The 18,847-nt window shown below is 41.7% G+C and overlaps 1 protein-coding gene across 4 annotated transcripts in view; it reads left to right on the top strand.

Moving 5' to 3' along the window:
- Positions 1-18,847, top strand: part of reln (reelin) — a 226,172-nt gene that overhangs the window by 76,882 nt on the left and 130,443 nt on the right. For 2 of the 4 annotated variants that reach the window (XM_049573800.1, XM_049573802.1), the window contains exon 2: positions 6,002-6,112. The exons of 1 other annotated variant lie outside the window; for it this stretch is intronic. The gene's annotated coding sequence lies outside the window, so the exon portion shown is untranslated. Of the gene's footprint in view, positions 1-5,997; positions 6,113-18,847 lie in introns of all 4 variants that reach the window. One more of the 4 variants, XM_049573801.1, reaches the window with a different exon arrangement.

Here is an 18,847-nt window from a genome sequence, read left to right on the forward strand (position 1 = left end):
TAATTTATCGACTGATTTTCTGTTTAGTTGATTAATTGTTTGAAAAGTCCACAAAATTGGGAAAAATGCCTATTAAAATGTCTGAGAACCCAAGATGATGGCCTCTCTTGACCAAAATCAAAATGATATGACATACAGAAAAGCCTCACATTTAAAGGTAAACTATGGAGGACATAAGCAAACAGTTTTTTGACCATGTTGAGTGTGGCAGCATAAAGAGTTTGTAGCATGTTGACACTGACATAGTGTTGTCATGATACCAAAATCTTTGTTTCGGTACCAATACCAATATGAATTTCGATACTTTTCGATACTCTTCGGTACTTTTCCTAAGGAAAAGTCCTTTTGGATACAAACCTTTAGAACAATAAATAGTAGGGATGTAACAGTACCAAAAAAATCATGGTTCGGTAAGTACCTCGGTACGGACGTCACAGTTTGGTAAATGTTCCACCAAGTTTGTGTTGTCTCGTGTTGTCTCCCTTTGCGATTCAGACTTTCTCTTGCCTTTTTTCACGTGCGCCAGCTGCGAATGTTGATACAGGTGTTGTCATACACACCACTTGCGCAATCTGTGCTCCAATAGGAACAAGAAAGGCGTTTGTGTGCATAAAAGAGTAAAATAAATTAACTAAATTAATGAATTGAACAGGGTATGAAATTAACAAAATATTTTGGGGGCAATTTTGGCCTCCACGGTCTAAAAAATGGGGGGGCATGGGGGGTCAAAATGTTTGGAGGCCATCAAAAAATTGTAATTATGTTCTAACAATAAGCACATGAAAAGCAAAACCAACTAAGTTAGTGTCTTCACTCCTCAGTAGAAACCACTATAAATGAAATAAATAATGGGTTACATAAAGTTATGGTTGCAAAATATCACTCAGATTTCCTATAATTCAACCAGTTTAAATGTGATGATTTAACCATTAATCTACTGATAGCACTACTAATGTTTCACTACATTACAGTTACTTTTACTGTTAAAAAGGCCAAATTACTATAAATTCCTTAGATGCCATCCTGGAAGTAAGTTAATTTAAAATTCAGCATTCATTCTACCTTAATTTTTTATTAATTTGTCATTGTGTAGACACAGATCACCCAAGAAATGGTTAATTTATACTTATGGTACAGCAAAGCCTCCTCCCCTTCTCTGTCAGATTACTCTCACGTAATCAGTGCAATCTCGTTGATTATGTCTGGAAAATGAGTTGTAGACGTGACGGTAAATTAATTTAATGAAAATAAAATTATACTTTAATGTCAGATTGTAATACTGTTAAAAATATAAATACATATAGTTGTTTCAAAAACTTGGGGGGCAATTTTGGCCCCCGGAACATGGCTTTTGGGGGAATTCTTGGATAAATTGCGGGCCAAATGGCCCGTGGCCCTTGCTAATTTCTGACACTGGAATTGAATCAATTTCAAAGTACCGGTATTTTCCAAATGCAGTATAGTACTGTTTGGAATACTCTAGTACCACAGTACTATTTTAGTACCGGAATACTGTGCAAGACACCACTGACATTGATGAATGGAAACTTACCTTTGACATACACTGAACTGTTGAGTGGAAACTTACCTGTGATGGATTATGGATATATAATGTTTTACCTGTGTGAAGGTGAGCATATGTAATAATAAATAAACAACACTGGTTTATTGTTGTTGCCCAGAGCATGCGTCCAAACCAGTTCTATGGTTACAGTTTTATTGACACTCCACACACTGCAAAACAAGAATAAAATAAGACAATACAAGCAGAGGGCAGGGTCTCTGCTGATACAGTGAAAACACCGACACATACTTCTACCACATATATGATTGAGGCCGATTATTTCTGCCTATACATTTATTTTTTTAGGAAAATCCTGTGTACTATACCTTTTAAGAAGCTCTGACTAGCAAATATTCGACATCTTTGCTTGACTAAATTATTTAAAACAATCAGTGCATTATGAAAACGAATTTTCTGTAGATTAACTAATCTGTTATTCGACTATTTGTTACAGCTTTATGTCCAACCAGCCAGCCCACGTTCCAGTTTATACCAGTCCATAATATAACTGTCATTATGTGTTTCTCCTGTTTAAGGAGAAGAGAACATAATAAAAAAAGTAACATAAAAAATGTTTTTTCTAGATGTGTAATTGAGATAAATATGAATATCATCACGCTGAATTTGGCCTGGTCCTCCAGCTCTAATTTACAATCATTTGTGACTTCCAGAGAAAATAAATAATGAAATCTGGCAAACATACAAAGTTGAATTGTCATCTTCCCTTTTATTCTTCCTATAGTAATCAAATCAGCTTTTATCTTCGCTATGAGTAAAACTATTCATTGGTATACTTTGGCAAATCCTTGTCCTCTGTGCTTTGTTTTTCCTTTTTTTTCCCCGCAACATCAAAATTGTCTTGTGGTGTTGTTGACGCTAAATCACCACCAGCCTGCTGTGTGCCGACTCACAGCCTCATCGCCTGAAAGGGCTGGTTGGATTGTGAGGAAGTTTCCGGACTTTTTATTTCCCAGTTGAAACTCCATCTCGTCTATTGTAGAGGTGACCCCCACAGAGTCACACAAACACTCCCTCGCAGACTGTTTACCATCACAATGCTGACACTGGCACTTTCCCTCGCTGTCAGGAGGACTCATATTTATGTATTTTCATTGTAATTACATGGCAGTGTTTTTATATTTCTAAAATGCCCTTGTTTTCCCCCACTGGCGCTTTTCATCCACGACCGCAGATCAAACTGAGCTTCTGCCAACACTTTACTTCCCCGAGCCACTGAGAATAAAACCCACCAGTAAACAAAAGATAAAACACCCAAATGAAAGCTGGAGAGGGAGCAAAATCAACACAATGAGAGGGGTTGTTGAATAGTGGCGGGAGTGTGTGTGTGTGTGTGTGTGTGTGTGTGTGTGTGTGTGTGATGTCTGATGCTGGCTGGTGTCGAAATTTGTTGATTATAGAGTGGGAATGTGCATGGGTGTGTGTGTGTGCTAATGTCTCTCAAATTCTGTGTGTATTTATGGTTTAGTAGAATGACCAGCAATGCTTATAAAGCATGACCTGACCAACAGGCTAGTTAGCATCTGTTTTAGAAAAATAGTTGTTTAAAAGTCTTGGCATTTGTTGGCAAAATGAGAAATTCAGTATTATTAATTTCACCTTTTTGCTACTCATGATATTATAATCTATGTCTGGTAATATTTTATATTTTCCATATTGCATAAATCCTATCAAAAGCAACAATTCTAAGCCTTATATAGCTTATTCTTCTGTGCCACAGAGCTCCATTATTGTCCAAAACATATCATCACATCACATGGCTGACATGGTCCTCATTATGATGAGCATGAGAGCTGTATGCTTTTTGAGTTGATCCCACATACACTGTCTGCTGCCATGAATACTCACTAAAGGCTGACTTATAGTCTTATGCAAGTTCTACGTATAGCCTATGATGTAGCCTATGGTTATCTATGCAGTTGTGAGTAGGGCTGGGCAATATATATATATATATATGTATATTATCATTATTATTAAATGACACTATATATTGGCTTAGATTTCTGATATCACAATATCATTAATGCTGTCTGTTTCTGGTTTAAAGGCTTCATTAGTACAGTGATGCAATGTTCTGAACTTGCCCGACTCATTTAGTCATCATATCCACATTACTGATGATTATCTATCAAAAATATTATTGTGTTAATATTTCATGAAAACACCAATACCCTTCAGTACCATCGTATTATGTCATATTTCCCAACCCTAGTTGTGAACATTTTTACTTGTATGCTGCTATGGGGTCTGTGTGCCACTGTGTTGAGTTTCTTTGTGTACATCAAAAAAGGCGACTGAAACTGAGCGGATCATGTTTGAGTTGAAGCTAATAAATGTTGAACAACAGTTAATGTGGCGACGTAGACTCATACGAATTTACATATTTACAGACTTCTTTAGTTAACCTCTCCTTGATTGGGTCATGTTCACGGAAAAGGAGAATGTGATGCTACCAAGCTGACCACAGTTGTTTTTTGATCTGCAGTGCCGTGACGTGTTGTTACATTTCTGAGATGGTGCATGTCAGGCAGTATAAACAATGCAAATAAAAACTGGCGCTATGACGAAAACACACCAAGCAGTGGTGAAGTGCGGCATATGGCAAGCTGCCATGCATTGGCTATGGACAGCTGTGGTGGCCGCTCCTGTGGCCGTTTGATTCTGCAGCAAAGTTTGGGATAGTCTTGTGACTTCTGTGATATGTTGACTTGTGTTGCAAAATTTTCTTTCTGTGTAAAACATATGAACACACATCTCAACTGCAGAAAAATGTAATTATTGTGGTGAGCTGCACTTGGCCACTACTAGGTGTGGTTTTAGTGTGAAAGCCCCAAATCCACCGCTGAAAATAGTCTCCAACAAAACTACACTGTTTACTACTGCTTGAGTAAATTACAGCGCACAACTGTAAAATAAGTTATGAGTTTATATTTGTCATCCACTATTAAAGATAGTCTTTTGGTAAGAATGGGTTTGAGCTTGTGCCCTTTATTAGACTTAACATCATGACATGTACCAGTGTGCAATGTGTTGATGGGTCTGCAATCTTCTACACTATCTTCTGTGATTGTTTTGACAGCATGGGAAGTCTGTTCTGTCTCTGCCTTCACAGTTCTGATGCTCTACTGTCTCCCTCTGATCGACGTGTTTATACTGCACTCATTAGACTGATAACGCCCTGCAACATACTAATGAGCTTTGTAACATTTGTGAGAGTGTGTGCGCCTGTGAGAGTGCAGTTTGGTTGTACAAGTGTGAGCGTGATTATTTGATGCCGATTTTATTTTGAAGCATGCATTTGTATGTCTCAAAAAAGAATTAAGTTACATTGGTGTTGAGGTGAAATCACTGATTTCTTACTGCTCCTGGCTGATCATTATAATCCACTCTTGTACAAGGACACATCTTTGTGTAGGACATATATAAGAAAACACTGACTTGGTTTTTAATTGACCTACCCTCAGGACTTTGATGCCATTTATTACTGGATAAGAGCTTTCAAGTGGTACAGAAAATAAGCATCATGACACTACACATAAATTGCCTGTCAGGAAAGCTGGTTTAATATCTTGGAATGTGCAGCTCCTTAAATTTCTTTCTAAATAAAGTACAAAGTGTGTGTGTCTTATGATATACCACTAGATGGCATCCTGAGAGAGGCCTTGTCACCCCAGCGGCTCTGTTTTGTTGGCAGAGTACAAGAGGGACATTATAAAATAATGCTTATATCCATAGGCATGGATTTTATATGTGCCTTAAACTGTCCTAATATTTCTGATGCACTTTAGGCCTTTTTGTGACAGCCTAATGTATGAGTCTAATATTGCCTTTTTGTTCCTTCACCTCTTGTGCATCATTTTTTACTTTGCCCATCAATGCACAACATGATTGGGAGTTATTCTTTCATTGTTGATGCAACCCTGATAACGTCTAGACATTGGAAAATCAAAATGCCCATGAAGCCTACATGTGCATTTTCTTTTTGAGAGTGAAGAGAATTGGAGATGGCACCTAAAACCTTCATGGCAGATGTTTTGTGTTTGTACTACTGATATTTTATTGCATGTCAAATATTGCTGGTGATAAACTGAGCTTCCACAGGCGTGAAATCCTGTGAAACATCTTTTATGGTTATACTCACCATGGTCTACATGGTGAGTAGTTAAGTGTCTTCACTCTCAACTTGTTACCACTGTCCAACGAGGCTCTTACAATAGCAGCGTTGAGCCTTCAGGAATGTTAAAAATGAGAAATTTCAGCCGGGTTAATATTTTCCTGTGACAAATAGGCTCTTGGACAATGAATGCTGTTTTATAGTAACAAATATCTACCCTGTAGCAGCAAGCTGATGAGAACTCTATGTGTTTCTGTGTGTGTTTGTACAAATGTGTGTTTTGAATGTTTGGCATTGTGAGACAGAACAGGCTGCGTTTGCTGTGCGTGACTGACTAAGAGCAGAGCACCAGGAGCAGCCAGCTGTGTACACCCATGGACAAAGGCTGCACGTGGAAGAGAAATGTTTCACCACAGGTCAGATCACCTTCGACATATTTTGACACTCCTTCTTCCTCTCCTTGTCTATCAAAACCACTGGTCACCAACTCCCTTTTCCCTCTATCTGTCTCCATCTTTCTCGCCGTGTCCATCCATACATCATCCTCTCCATCCCCCTTCTCACTCCCTCTCTCTCTCCCCTCAGCTCAATCGCACCACACCGGCTCTCTTTTCTTAGCAAACCTTTCTCTCATCCATTATTGAGACTTGTTTTTTTTCCTTGAGTCTCAGAATGAAGAAGGGGAACGGATCTTTTGAATTTTTAATGCCCCGCATGAAAAATGTAGCATCAGTCATTTCTCAACGATACGAACTGGTAAACTTTTAGCAGGACACAACACCCCAAGTCACGAGATGATGCGAGACAAGGACAGAAAAGGAGAGAAAAGCCCCGTGGCCTGTGATATGGAGAGGTGGGGAAGGGCATGGGTGGAGGACAAAAGGAGATGGGGAAATATGGAGTGAAATATGACAGGAAAGTGACAAGGTGAGGTGCTCTTAGAATGCATCATCGAACAGAACCATCTTTAAAATGCATACGATGGAGAAAACTAGAAAAAAAATGAAAAGGAGCAAAAAAAATGAGGTAGACAGAATGAGCGAGTCAGATTGATGCAGATGGTTACTGGAAAGGTTTCATCTCAAGCATGAGGAGATAATCATATTCAGTGAATACCTGGAATTGTTTGAATCCCAAAGGTTTTGCTGGACGGTACTTTATAGTAGCTAGCCTTGTGGGAGTTGCTTATACATCAGGAAAACCTGTTAGAAACCCCTCCAGTCATCTAACCCACCACCCACTCTCCCCTCCTCTCTCACCTGAGCCACAGAGCATGCTCCACAGCTCTTCAAACAGCCGCCAGGTCAAGGTCAGTGTTGTGAAATGGTAACGACCTTTGTCAAGAAAGACTGGACCACATATCCCTGCATATGATGGGATTTATCAGGGCTCTGGCAACCAGGAAGACGTGTACTGTGACAGGAGACAGGGAAAAGCAGGTGGAGAGTGGGAGTGTGTATGTCATGAGGCAGAAAAGAGAGGGGGAAGTAGAGTGTATTTCTGTGTATGTTTGCATGCTTACATCCATCTCTCTCTCTGTTTTTTCACCCTTTCTTTGATGTTTCTTACCATGAGCTATAGGGGATGATTTATGCCCCAGCAAGATGCTGAAAATTACAGAACATATTTTCATGATGACTGCATGCCATGTATCAGCTGACGCTATTGTATGTCAGACAAGAGATGAGCTACATGAGGCAAGGAAAGTAGGATTCAGGTAATGCATTTTACAGCTACCGTGCGGTAAGCTTTCTGAAAAATGTACCGTACAAGTGTGGATGCGACAGGCTGATCTGCCCTCATCTAGTTATCCAGATCATAAATCTGACTCTCTGAAAAAATAGCTTCACTGCCTCCCCCCTCCATCCCTGTTCCATACATATACACGTCTCGAAGCTCAAGGTGGGGGGAGAAGCAGAAACGGACCTATAGCCCGAGGGGATTGTATATTCCTGCCATAAGCCTGGAGCATGTCATCTATATTTATGCACTCATTTAGTTGTTTGTGTCTGCAGATTGGCCACAGCTTGTAGTAGCTCATAAATAATCAGGCAAATTGATGTAATGTATAGTACCCTGATGCCCCTCCTTTACGACCTTGCGTAATCTCAAATGGGAGGTTAATGCCTATGTACACATATACAGTATGAATGAAAGATTTGATGGATCAATATAGGCATGAATTAATGTGTGATCAGTCACCATTTCCATTGTTATATTTTTAAAATTAATGCAGTGGGACGGCTTTTCATCATTTTTGTATCTTTGTATGTGAAACTGTGCATAGGTGTTGATGGAGTCTATACTGTTATTTGTCTCTGTAATGCTGGTTGCTTTTATTACATGTTTGCAGTCTCTAGTAGCCTTGGCCAGCTTATCACTGACTGACAGCCATTCGTCAGGGGTAGAGAGGTAGTCTAGAGGACAGGGACAGGGAGGGGCCCGCTGCTCCAGTTTCAGGAGCCAAATTGACAGCAGGAGGATGTTTCTGCCACAGGCCTTGGGTGGTTATGACAGTCAGGAGAAGCCATTAAGGGACCTGCCCTCATCTATAACACCGTCTCACTGTGAACCCCATTTAGCCAGAGGTACTTTTCTCACAAACAGCAGCATTGAAGGACATCAGGAATGAGATTTACACAGTGTTTTTTGCAAGGCATCTGGGTGGACAAACAATGATCAATTAAGGCAGGAAAGCAATCACAGGTGTCTTTGAGCAACACCAGCAGGTTATTTTACCCTGTCATTAATTCACCAGGCTGTAGAAACGATTTCTTCTCCCCATTGCCAAGAAACCGCATAGAAAATCGCTGTGGAAAAAAACCCTCATACTGGATGTAGTATTTTACGGTGTGCGTGGAAAGCAGGTGTTTCATATGTGGGTTTCATCTGTACATGCACAATATGCAGAATGTATAGCCTGCGGCGATGGACAGAAATAGAACCAACAGCCTGGCAATGAACTGTCAGGAGACAAGGAGCAAAAAGGTTCAAATGAGGAGGAGGAACAGTATAGGCCCAGCTAATGAAAGAGGGACTGAACCACTGAAATTCCTCCATAACAACAGGAGGGAAACCAGAGAGCATCTATAATCATATGTGACAAAGGTGAATGTCTTCTGTCTTCATTCTATCGCCGTTCCATTCCCTCTCCGATGGCGATGAAGTTCTAATAAGGAATTGATTTTTGGTGAAGGCAGTTAAAATTGTGACCTTCTGACCCCATTGCTCATTGTAGGTGTGGCAGGAGACCACATCCTCATCCCTGAGAATCGATGCAGCAGGCCTCATAACCACCCTCTGCCGATTTCAGAGTCCCAAATGTGTCATCAATATGTCATCCAGCATACGTCTTCGCCAGAGGCGACAGGACCTTCCCCACCCGCCCCCCTGTTGGATGAGAGGGCGGAGAGTGGCATTTCCCCCAATTCTGTGAAATGGTGCAGAAAACAGGAGAAAGAGGGACACGCCCCACAGTGTCTATCAATCCTGAGTCCGCAGCGCTGACCTCCTGTGAAACTTCATCTAGATGCCCTCATCTATCTGTCAGTGAATGGGAAAGGAGGTAAAGGAGGAGGGGGTGGTATTGGAGCCAGCAGCCAATCTCCCCTCCCTTCTCAGATGCATAATTCAGTGTTTCTCTCACAACAGCCTGCGCTTCGAAGGGCTCAGCTCCCCCAGCCATGCGGCCGGCAGTCTGCTAATATGAAAGAAGCTCAGAATCCACTCTGTTGTTCCTTCAGGCTTTCTGGCTCTACACTTTTAGTCATACTTGTATGATTTATTCAGCTTGTTCATCCATGGCGTGAGACTCGGACCCCAACGGACGAGTTGGGAAACATTTTTGTCCTTGTCAGGATCCAGCCGCAGAACTTGGCAGAGGAAGTGTGTCGGCATCACTGTGGGTTGTCAGAGTGACACTGGAGTAGCTTAACCTCCCACTGGTGGTTAGTTTTACTGCGCCTTCTGAGAGGCTCGCCGCTGAGCCAGTGTACAGCAACCCTGCCTTGGCCTCAATAAGCAACCAAGGAAGGAAGCATAGAGGACAAGAGCACAGGGTGACTCTTCCTGTCCCTCCAAAATACAGTCCATTTCTGCTTCAGTCATTGAGAGTTCACCAAAAAAAAATCTACCTATGCTAGTTTATGTTTGTCTTTTCTGTTTCTTGTGAGTCTTCTTGACTTGTACAGATACACTAAGTTGGAATTGTGGTTTCCATTTAAAATTCCCACAAAACATTTTCCCCATGAGAGGGACTTTGAGACCGTGGTGGTTTGTCTTTCGAGGGAAGGAGGCCAGCTGTTTATAGAGTTAGACCTCCAGTAGGGGTATAGTGTTGGCTGAGACCCAAAACTCCACATAGAGAGCTTCCTCACTGAGCCAGTGGACTACTTTTTATCTCCCTGAAGGAGTATATTGTTGAAACCTGGCACCACAACAGCCATGAAACAGAAACTGTGTGGATAAGTTCGCCTGCTACCACAGTGGACTGACTGGGAGGAAGAGATGTGAAACACCATCGTGATTTTCTAGGACAACGGTCATCAGTCAGCCTATATTGAACCGCTGTTGATAGAGGGGAGATGCAGGTATAGCCGAGATGCAGGCCTGTGTATCTTGATTCATTTCATTTTTATTAATGCTTTTTAAGTGGGTTTGGAAACAAAATAGATGGGTTTATGGACATAGCTTCACTGCAAGTCTCTTTAATTTATTGAGACTTTAAGGCCCAGACACATCAAACCGACATCAAAGAACTAGTTGCGACGAAGATTGACTGTTGAGTCATCTCACGTTAACTGTGTCTTGGCCAAAAAGTTGCACCTGGACTAACGGCCAACTAGTATTCTGTGCCTTTGTGAGAGGAAATGATTGTCCATTCCAGCAGGTGGCTGTAGTCTCTATTTGTTACTGTGAAAAGTTAACCAGAAGACCAACAGGATGGATTCAAGACGCTAGTTAGCCAGTTAGCACAGTAACAACACAAGCTGATGTTGAAAGAACAAAGGACATTTACCATGTGCTTTGCGAACAATAACACAAACAACCACAAACCATTTCTGCTAAAGAGCTCAATGACTTAAAACATAACTTACCTAATATAACAAGTTTGTTATGATCTCACGCCCTCTTGACTTGAGCCCTCTGTTGCCTTCCTTACCTCTGTTTCTCTTCACATGTCCTGAGCTGAACTAAAATTAGAGTCATTTCATTCACTGATGGGCTCTGCTGGGTTTGACACAGATTCAACATGCTGAATCAGCTGAAAAAGCTGACAAGGACCAACTAACAGTTCAGGACACCACCAAAACTAGGGCGACAGATGCTCACTGATGGCCCGACTTGGACCAACAGCCAACCATCAGCTTTGTGTGTCAGGGCCTTACGTTTTGGCTGGGATTTGAATTTACTTTATATTTGTTTTATAATACCTAGAGTGGATTTTTTAAAATATGCCTAAAAGTTCCAGTGTGACCCAACAAGGGAAAATATAAGATTCAAATCATCCTGGCAGAGGACCAGATTGAAGAGAAGCTGGAAGTTGCCCTCCTCTGTTCTAGGGTCTGGATTGACCTTTAGCTCCTCATTATGTGGTTGTTTCCCTTGTGTATTATGGGGTTTTATTTCTGGTTGTGCAGGGTCTTGCTGATTAATATGTGAACACATTATTTCACCTTCTTATCTCTCTTAAAACAAAATACTCTCTCCGCTTGAGCGCTTCTGTAATCTGTTTATGTTTTGCTTCAGAGGCAGAAGATGATTGTGATTCTTTAATTGCTGCCGGGCTCTTCCTGACCTCGCTGCCCATGTGCTGCTTGGGGTCAAACAACCTACTGTGACGTCAAATGTAATGAGATGGCATAATGGCTTGTTAAATAGCTTGGCGTAAATGATGGTGAGCAGAGGGGTGGTGGAGGTGAGTGAGCCTAGCTTGGCCCTGTGACAGCAACGCTCAGGCTCATAACCATAATCCATCAGCTTCTGCTGATGATGAGATCCCCTCTCCCAATTCATGATTGGAATTGCCATTTAATTGCATGGAAAGTTTCCACCCAGGTCCCAGCAAATGGGTTTGATCTCACTCACTGTTGTGTGAACATTTCATATCCCACCCTTATCTCTCCGTCTCTGGTGTTCTCTTGATCTTCTCTCTAATAGAGAAGAGTGTAGCTTGGGGAGCAGGTTAATTATGGAGGAGCTCATTACTCATGTTTAATTATTGCAACTAGATTTTTGGCTGATCAAAATGTGTCCTCTTCTTTTCATTGTGTAGAGTGAAATTACTCCATTGTATGTTTTACCACTTCAATGATTGATTTCATTTTAGCTGAATATTATTTTCCTTTACAAAATCTCTTCTCATTAATCCCCTAGGATTAGTTAAGCACTACAAAGCATGTCAGGTAAATGATCCGTTCGAATTATTTTAATGGATAAAATCTCTGAGCAGATAGACATTTGTAATTTATTTTTAGAAACACTAACAGTCCATAAATGTACCTGTAGATGGGCTGATTGTCATACAGTGTAGGTTATACAGAGGCTTTGCTTTGTGTAAGCTGCCAGTGTAGGACTTGGTCATTAGCTGGCAGTCATTAGCAACTTGTTTAATTGAACTCATTTACAGGCTGTGCTAATCTGCTGAGGTGACCTTGATTCTGCGTCTGGGTGATGTTTATGCAGTGCAGCAGAGTGTGTCTCTCTGTATGCCATTATGAGCTGCACAAAATGCAGTTAGGCTCATGTTTGGCCGTAAAAGTCTGCACTTCATTAGTCATAATTACCTTTGCTGTTGCCCAGAGAGGTGATGAGTTTCTGTGCTCTTACTAGACTGATGCCAGGAGAGCAAAACTCATCAGCAGAGGTGCTGAGGGCATGGAGTGCTAAAATCTCACTTCTCATCTCTTCCTCTTTTTCAATTCTCTCCTTTTTTTCTCTTTCATTACTCACTGTATATCAACCTAACCTCAGCCGTAGAGCAGAGAGGTAGTAAATCTGACGCGCTCAAGCAGGACAAGTAGCAAATGCATGGTGGAGGAGAGGAACGAGGGTGTGAGGGGGTGCTTGTTGGAGTGATAGATTAATGAGGCATGGCCTTGTCTGTGTGGGGTGTATAGTTGTCTGTATGGGGGGTATGGTGTGTGTGTGTGTGTGTGTGTGTGTGTGTGTGTATGTGTGTGTGTGTGTGTTTCTTTTTAATTTGGGGGTTATGTTTTAACAGTTGTATGTGGGGCTGTGTGATATATCAATATTATATGGATATCATTATATGAGACTGTAGTTTTGGATATAGTGTTATCATTTTCCAGGTTTTAAAGGCTGCATTACAGTAAAGTGATGTAATTTTCTGACCTTACCGGACTGTTCTAGCTGCTCTATTTTTTGCCTTTATCCACTTAGTCATTATTTCACATTACTGATAATTATTTATCAAAAACCTCATTGTTTAAGTATTTGTGTCAAAGCAAATAGTCAACTCTACAGTATTATTGCAAAAATGTATTAGTGCTTGGCCAAACATGTTGTGAGATTTGATTTTTCTCCATATCACCCAGCCCTAATAATAAGTACATATACTGTATAATTAAGTAGATTTTGTATAAACTCAAAAATACTTAATACTTTGCCCCATACCATTATAAACAAAACTTGTTAATGACCAGCAAATATGTAAGTGAAGATGAGTAATGCTTGATTTATGGTTGATGAATCCATGAGGGTTGTGAGTGTCCACATCACCAAAGCTACATTACATTATCAGACGCAGCTTCTGTGGGGCTCTGCCCAGTGGGTTTTGACATTTTCTATCTTCGCAGCCACAGATTGGCCAATAAAATGGAGAAATCATGATATAAAATGTGAGTTTGCTATACACTGCCCCCTACAGTTTTGGAGAGTTTTGCCATTAGGAGAAACCCTTGCAGCTTATAAAAGATCTAAGCATTTCCTCATCATAATTTCACGTCAGCTCATGCCTCTCTGGTCAGAAAGCATAACTGAAGCTTAACGTTACTGTGTCCAGCATCACAAAGCCAACCATATGTTGACACAGTGACACAGTAACACAGTGACTGCCACACGCAGGATAGACTCCCCTGGCCTGCTACCAAAGACAAACACGGAGCCGTGACACAGAGGGAGAGGAATAGATTTTTGTTCTCTGCAGGTCCAGGGAGTTGGAAGGGAGAGCTTCCCTCAGGGCAAGAGCTAGAGACTTACCATGTGAAGGGGAGAGGGAATAAGGAAAGAATAAAGGAGAGAGTAGGAGAGAGACTGAGTGAGTAACACTGGATGAGCGTAGGAGAGAAAGCTTGGAGAGAGGGCAATGACTGAGAAAAGGGCAACCACAAAGAAAATAGATTAGTCGAGAAACTGCAGCAGCAACACTTGGAAGGGTATGGAATACCAGAAGAGGAGAGCAAACTCATGGAAATATGTTTTAGATTTAAAAAAAAAAAAAAAAAAAAAAAAAAGATGACACACAACTTGGCTGTTTCTCTTAGATATAGGATTGGTCAGAGCAGGGAAGTGAATATACAAAGAACATAAGCCTGTGATTGGCAGACACATTTGTGATGGAGACAGACAAAGAACGAAAGCTCTGTGAGCGCAGTCAATAGCCATTTAGGGGAGACGAAGTGAGAGATGACAGCTGAGCAGAAGGGTGTGAAGAGAGCAGGATAAATGAATGAGGGAAATGCTGGGAGGATGGGGAGAAGTGAGTGGGGGAGGTCCTATTGTATATTGTGGCAGGATGGGACTGTCTTGTGACCTCTGACCTGTAATTGAATCAATGAGTGCATGGAGCACTGTGCTGAAGGACCTACAGTGAAGGTTTCAGCGGGCCATTTCATTTTGTGTAAAGGTGTGGCCGTGTTTGTCTGCACGCATGTGTTCCTGGCAATGTGTGTCTGCATCTCGCTGTTAATTACAGTCTCTAGCCATCATGATGATGGTGGAGCAGGTGTGCATGAGGCTTTGCTCTCTTTGTCATTGGTACACTGTAGTGGAACAGCTATTGTCCTTGGTTTGTATGATTGAACATGCAAGTGCACAGCGTCCTTTTTATAGATGACTGAATATAAAGTCAGGGAACAAATTCCACTGAGATGCTCTCTTTTACTCTGTCGTCATCTCTTTGTTGTGCTCATTTTTTCTCTTCAAATGCCCATAAACATATCACGGAACACAACTGTGTGTGCTGCATTTGCATTTCGGTAGGTTTCACTTTATTAAGCAGGGCCTCAGCATTGATTGACTCCCTTTAAATCAACTCGATGTCTGTGTGTGTCTGCGCATTTGTTTGACTTGTTGATCCCTTCCATGTGGAACCACCAGCTCCTTGTCCACTGACCCATATAATTAAGGGCAAAGGCCTCTCTCCTTCTATTGGTAGCCACAGAGATGAAGGGCACATTATCATCTGTATCATCTGTCTCACTTGGTGCCCCCCTTCCTTGTCCGTACCTCTTCTTCCTCTGTTGTTGGTGGTTTTTCAGAGTCTGATTGTGTGCTCAGTTTGAGTTGATGTGTCACGTCTGTACAAATCCATTTGGTTTCCCCAGCCCAGGGCAGGATGTTCATCCATCTGTGTGGGGTTTACATGCCAAAACAGCCGTGATCCTCCGCGTCTCCCCAGCATCCACACCCACAGAAATCCACATGCCCACAGCCACTACTTATCCCTGCTTGTTTACGCAATGTAGCACAATATGGATTCGGCTACAGCTCGGCTTAAATGAGGTGGTGGGTTGCAGCATTTAGCCCGTGGAGTTACAGAAGGCTAAACCTAGACTGTAAATAAGAAGGTTGTGTGCCGACTGTGGTCTTCGATGTGGAATTTATAAGCTTCCATGATATCCATGTCCATGTCTCTAATTGGTATCATCCTACCAGCCTCACAGTTCATAGTAAACTATGGAATATGAAATGGAGCCAATTGAATTTGCTACAGTAGATTCACACAAACACATACAGTCTGGACCCTGCCCCCTCTGCAGGTTTGATTGCCAGGTGTCAGATCTGTGGTGGTCTGGTACTGCTGGAATTCCTCCTGGGAATAAAGAAAGGTAGAAAACACAGTCAGTGCAGTGCTCCTGGTCCACATCTCTAGAGGCCCCAAGGTAGGTGGGATGGATGGAGTTGAAGAGATGAATGCTGGGCAGCCAGTCTTTGTGCTTCTCCAGAATGAAACCTTGATCAGGGATATGGGGAGGAGGAGAAGGAGGAGAGCAGGGAGGAGGAGTGGGCTCCGAGAGGGGGTGTGAAGCTACTGGGTTAAAATGAGATTTTCACTTATTTATTTATTTATTTAGCTGAGCTCATAGCTCAAGGCTGTCTGCTTGCTTTTTGTTGTATGTTCCATGGCCTCAGTGCCCCCTTCCCCCTCCTCCTTCTGTGTTTTTAATGTGTGTATCTACAAGTGCAAATATGTGCGTGTGTGCATGCACATTTACACCTCTACTACAACTGCCTGTTTTTCCAAGTGCGTCTGTGTGTGTTAGCACTGTGTGAGTGAGAGTTTGTGTGAATCTCAACAGTGTTTATGAGTGTGTGCGAGCATTTCATTGCTGCTACCACTGCATGTGTGTTTATGCACCCTCTATCTTGTATGAAGTGAGAGCCTGAGCTGATGTCTAGGGATGAATGGTATCTTTTGGGATAGATCTGTTTTATTATGTGTGTGCCAGACATGCTGGGCATCTATTGCACACACAAGAAAAGCAACCTCTCCCAGGCTGTTGCTGAGCACAATGCCTGAAAACAGCTCAGATTATGCAGGACACAGCGGAGTAAGAACAAGAGCTGTTTTGTCTTATTTATTTTTCGTACAAGTTCATGGACATTTGCACCAACCACACTAAAATCAATATTGTATCTATTAGGCTATAAGAGTTTTCTGTGAACGCTGAGGGTTTTTTTCTTTTGTACTTTTTTTTTTTTTTTGAGTGTGCATGTAGCATTTTTAGATGTTAGGACATTTCTCTATCATTTATCTCATTGATTTTCAGACACATTCATAGCTGTTCTCTGAATGCAGAAAGGGTAACAGAAGGGAATTGGAGCTAGAATGTTGAAAAGTTCATGTCAGTAGGTCAGCACATTGATCTCTTTATACAGAAAACTAGTCCCATGTCAGCTCAGAAAATGATACCCCAGGACCAAAAAGACATGTATGTACTTTTAAACAATAAAACATGTTTTCAGCGATTACTTCCACTCACTCTGCTCTCCAGTGCCACTCAAACGCTAGCAATACTGTTCTTCTTGACTCTGCTGGGTCCCACATAACTTCTGCCTCCTGTCCTCCCTAATTGCTTGCATGCTGGATGTTAGGATGGGGAAATGGCTGTCTGTGGTGTCAAACCACTCAGCACTCACTCCGTCTGTCTCTGTCACAATGTGGCCATGTGTCTGTCATCTCCCATGTCTCATATTCCTCGGCTTGTTCTTTCACAGCTCCGTTACCATGACTGCAGGATGGGAGGGGAGTTGCTGTGATGACAGTGAACTGGGAGATGAACTGAAAACGTGGAGTTTGGAGAACAGATTTAATGTCTAGCAAATGCTAAAGAAGTACGAGGCCAGCAGTCTGTGGACACAGGCAGCCCTGAGCGACGCACTTCGCCATGCTCAGAACTCAGAAAGAACTATGACTCACAGCTATTGAAAAATGCATCACACTTAAATTGTGCCAGGCCTTGTGCCTCCACCATTTAAACCCACAGACATATACAGACACTGCTGTAGCCACCGCAGACAATGATGTCTGTTTGAGCCCCAGCATTTGTAATTCATGGTTTTGCCATTGTGGAATAAAGTGCGGCTCACAAGGCAGACAGAGTTAGGACCAGTCCATCAGGACAACAATGTGCACCTGTACTCATTTAACCTCCACTTATTTCTGTGTGTGTTCAGTGGAACGGCGCCCCTGCAGTGAACGCCAAAAAAAATGCAATTCTGTCTGGCGAGGAAGACGGCAGGGGAGGAATGATTGTACATGAACTATTCCTAAGTGTGTACTTTACATATATAACATACTGTAGCTGTGTCCCACTTGTTTTTCACACACTTATCATTGCTTCATGTACCTTTTATAACAATGAACTGCTTGCCAGCTAATACATGAAAATATGACGTCTTTCTTTTTTGACTGCTAGGAAATTATAATGATTACTGATGTCAATTAAAACTCTAATTTTGATTTCAAACGTGAAAACTCAGCCAGCTTAGGGTACAATAAACCAGTAATTACTGTGCTGTATGTTGTAATTTTTTTAAAGAGAAGAAATATGACATTACAGTAATTTAGATAGAAGAGACAGAAAGATATTTTATCATCTCGAAACCCACTGGCTATCGGTCTGACGATGACTTAGCCTCCGGGGGCTATAGCCAAGCTCTGGGTCCAGTGTAGACAGTGGAGATCGGGATTACGGATATCTGGGCCAAGACTTCCCCTTAAGTGCGCCTGTCGATGTTTACAGTCCAAGTAGAGACTTGAGATGCAAGAATGGATTTGGAGTTGCGCATGAATACAAATAACTTAAACAAGAAGCTAATAAAAAACTAAATTGTGGTCAGACGGTAGCTGATGTGTTCTGAATAGGGCTGCCACTAACGATTATTTTCATTGTCAACTAATCTGTCGATTATTTCTTCGATTAGTTGACTAATCATTTCATCGAAAAATGTGTTAAAATGTTGAAAAATGTCGGTCTGTCTCGCCCAAACCCCAAAATTACGTCATCTAATGTCTTGTTTCATACTCACGCCAAAGGGTTTTAGTTCACTGTCACGGGAGAGTGTGTAAAGCTGCCAATATCTGAACGTAAGAAGCTGCAGTAAGAGTATTTTGGGGTACTTTTATAGTGCTTTTCTATGAAAAATGACTCAAACCGATTAGTCGACTACTAAAATAGTCACAGATTATTTTAATAGTCGATTAGTCATCGATTAGTCGACTAATCGTGGCAGCCCTAGTTCTGAAATTGCATTTCGGCCAATGCGTACCGCTCTGCACATGGACTTTTTACCTACATGCAACCAGAAACTGCTCAAACGTGATTGGTCAATACTATTTGGACTGTAAAATGAACCACAAGCGGATACCAGAACACTCACAATACTAAATTTTGTCCTGTTGCCTT

Source organism: Epinephelus fuscoguttatus, linkage group LG4, assembly GCF_011397635.1.
Source record: "Epinephelus fuscoguttatus linkage group LG4, E.fuscoguttatus.final_Chr_v1".
Classification (NCBI taxonomy): Eukaryota; Metazoa; Chordata; class Actinopteri; order Perciformes; family Serranidae; genus Epinephelus; species Epinephelus fuscoguttatus.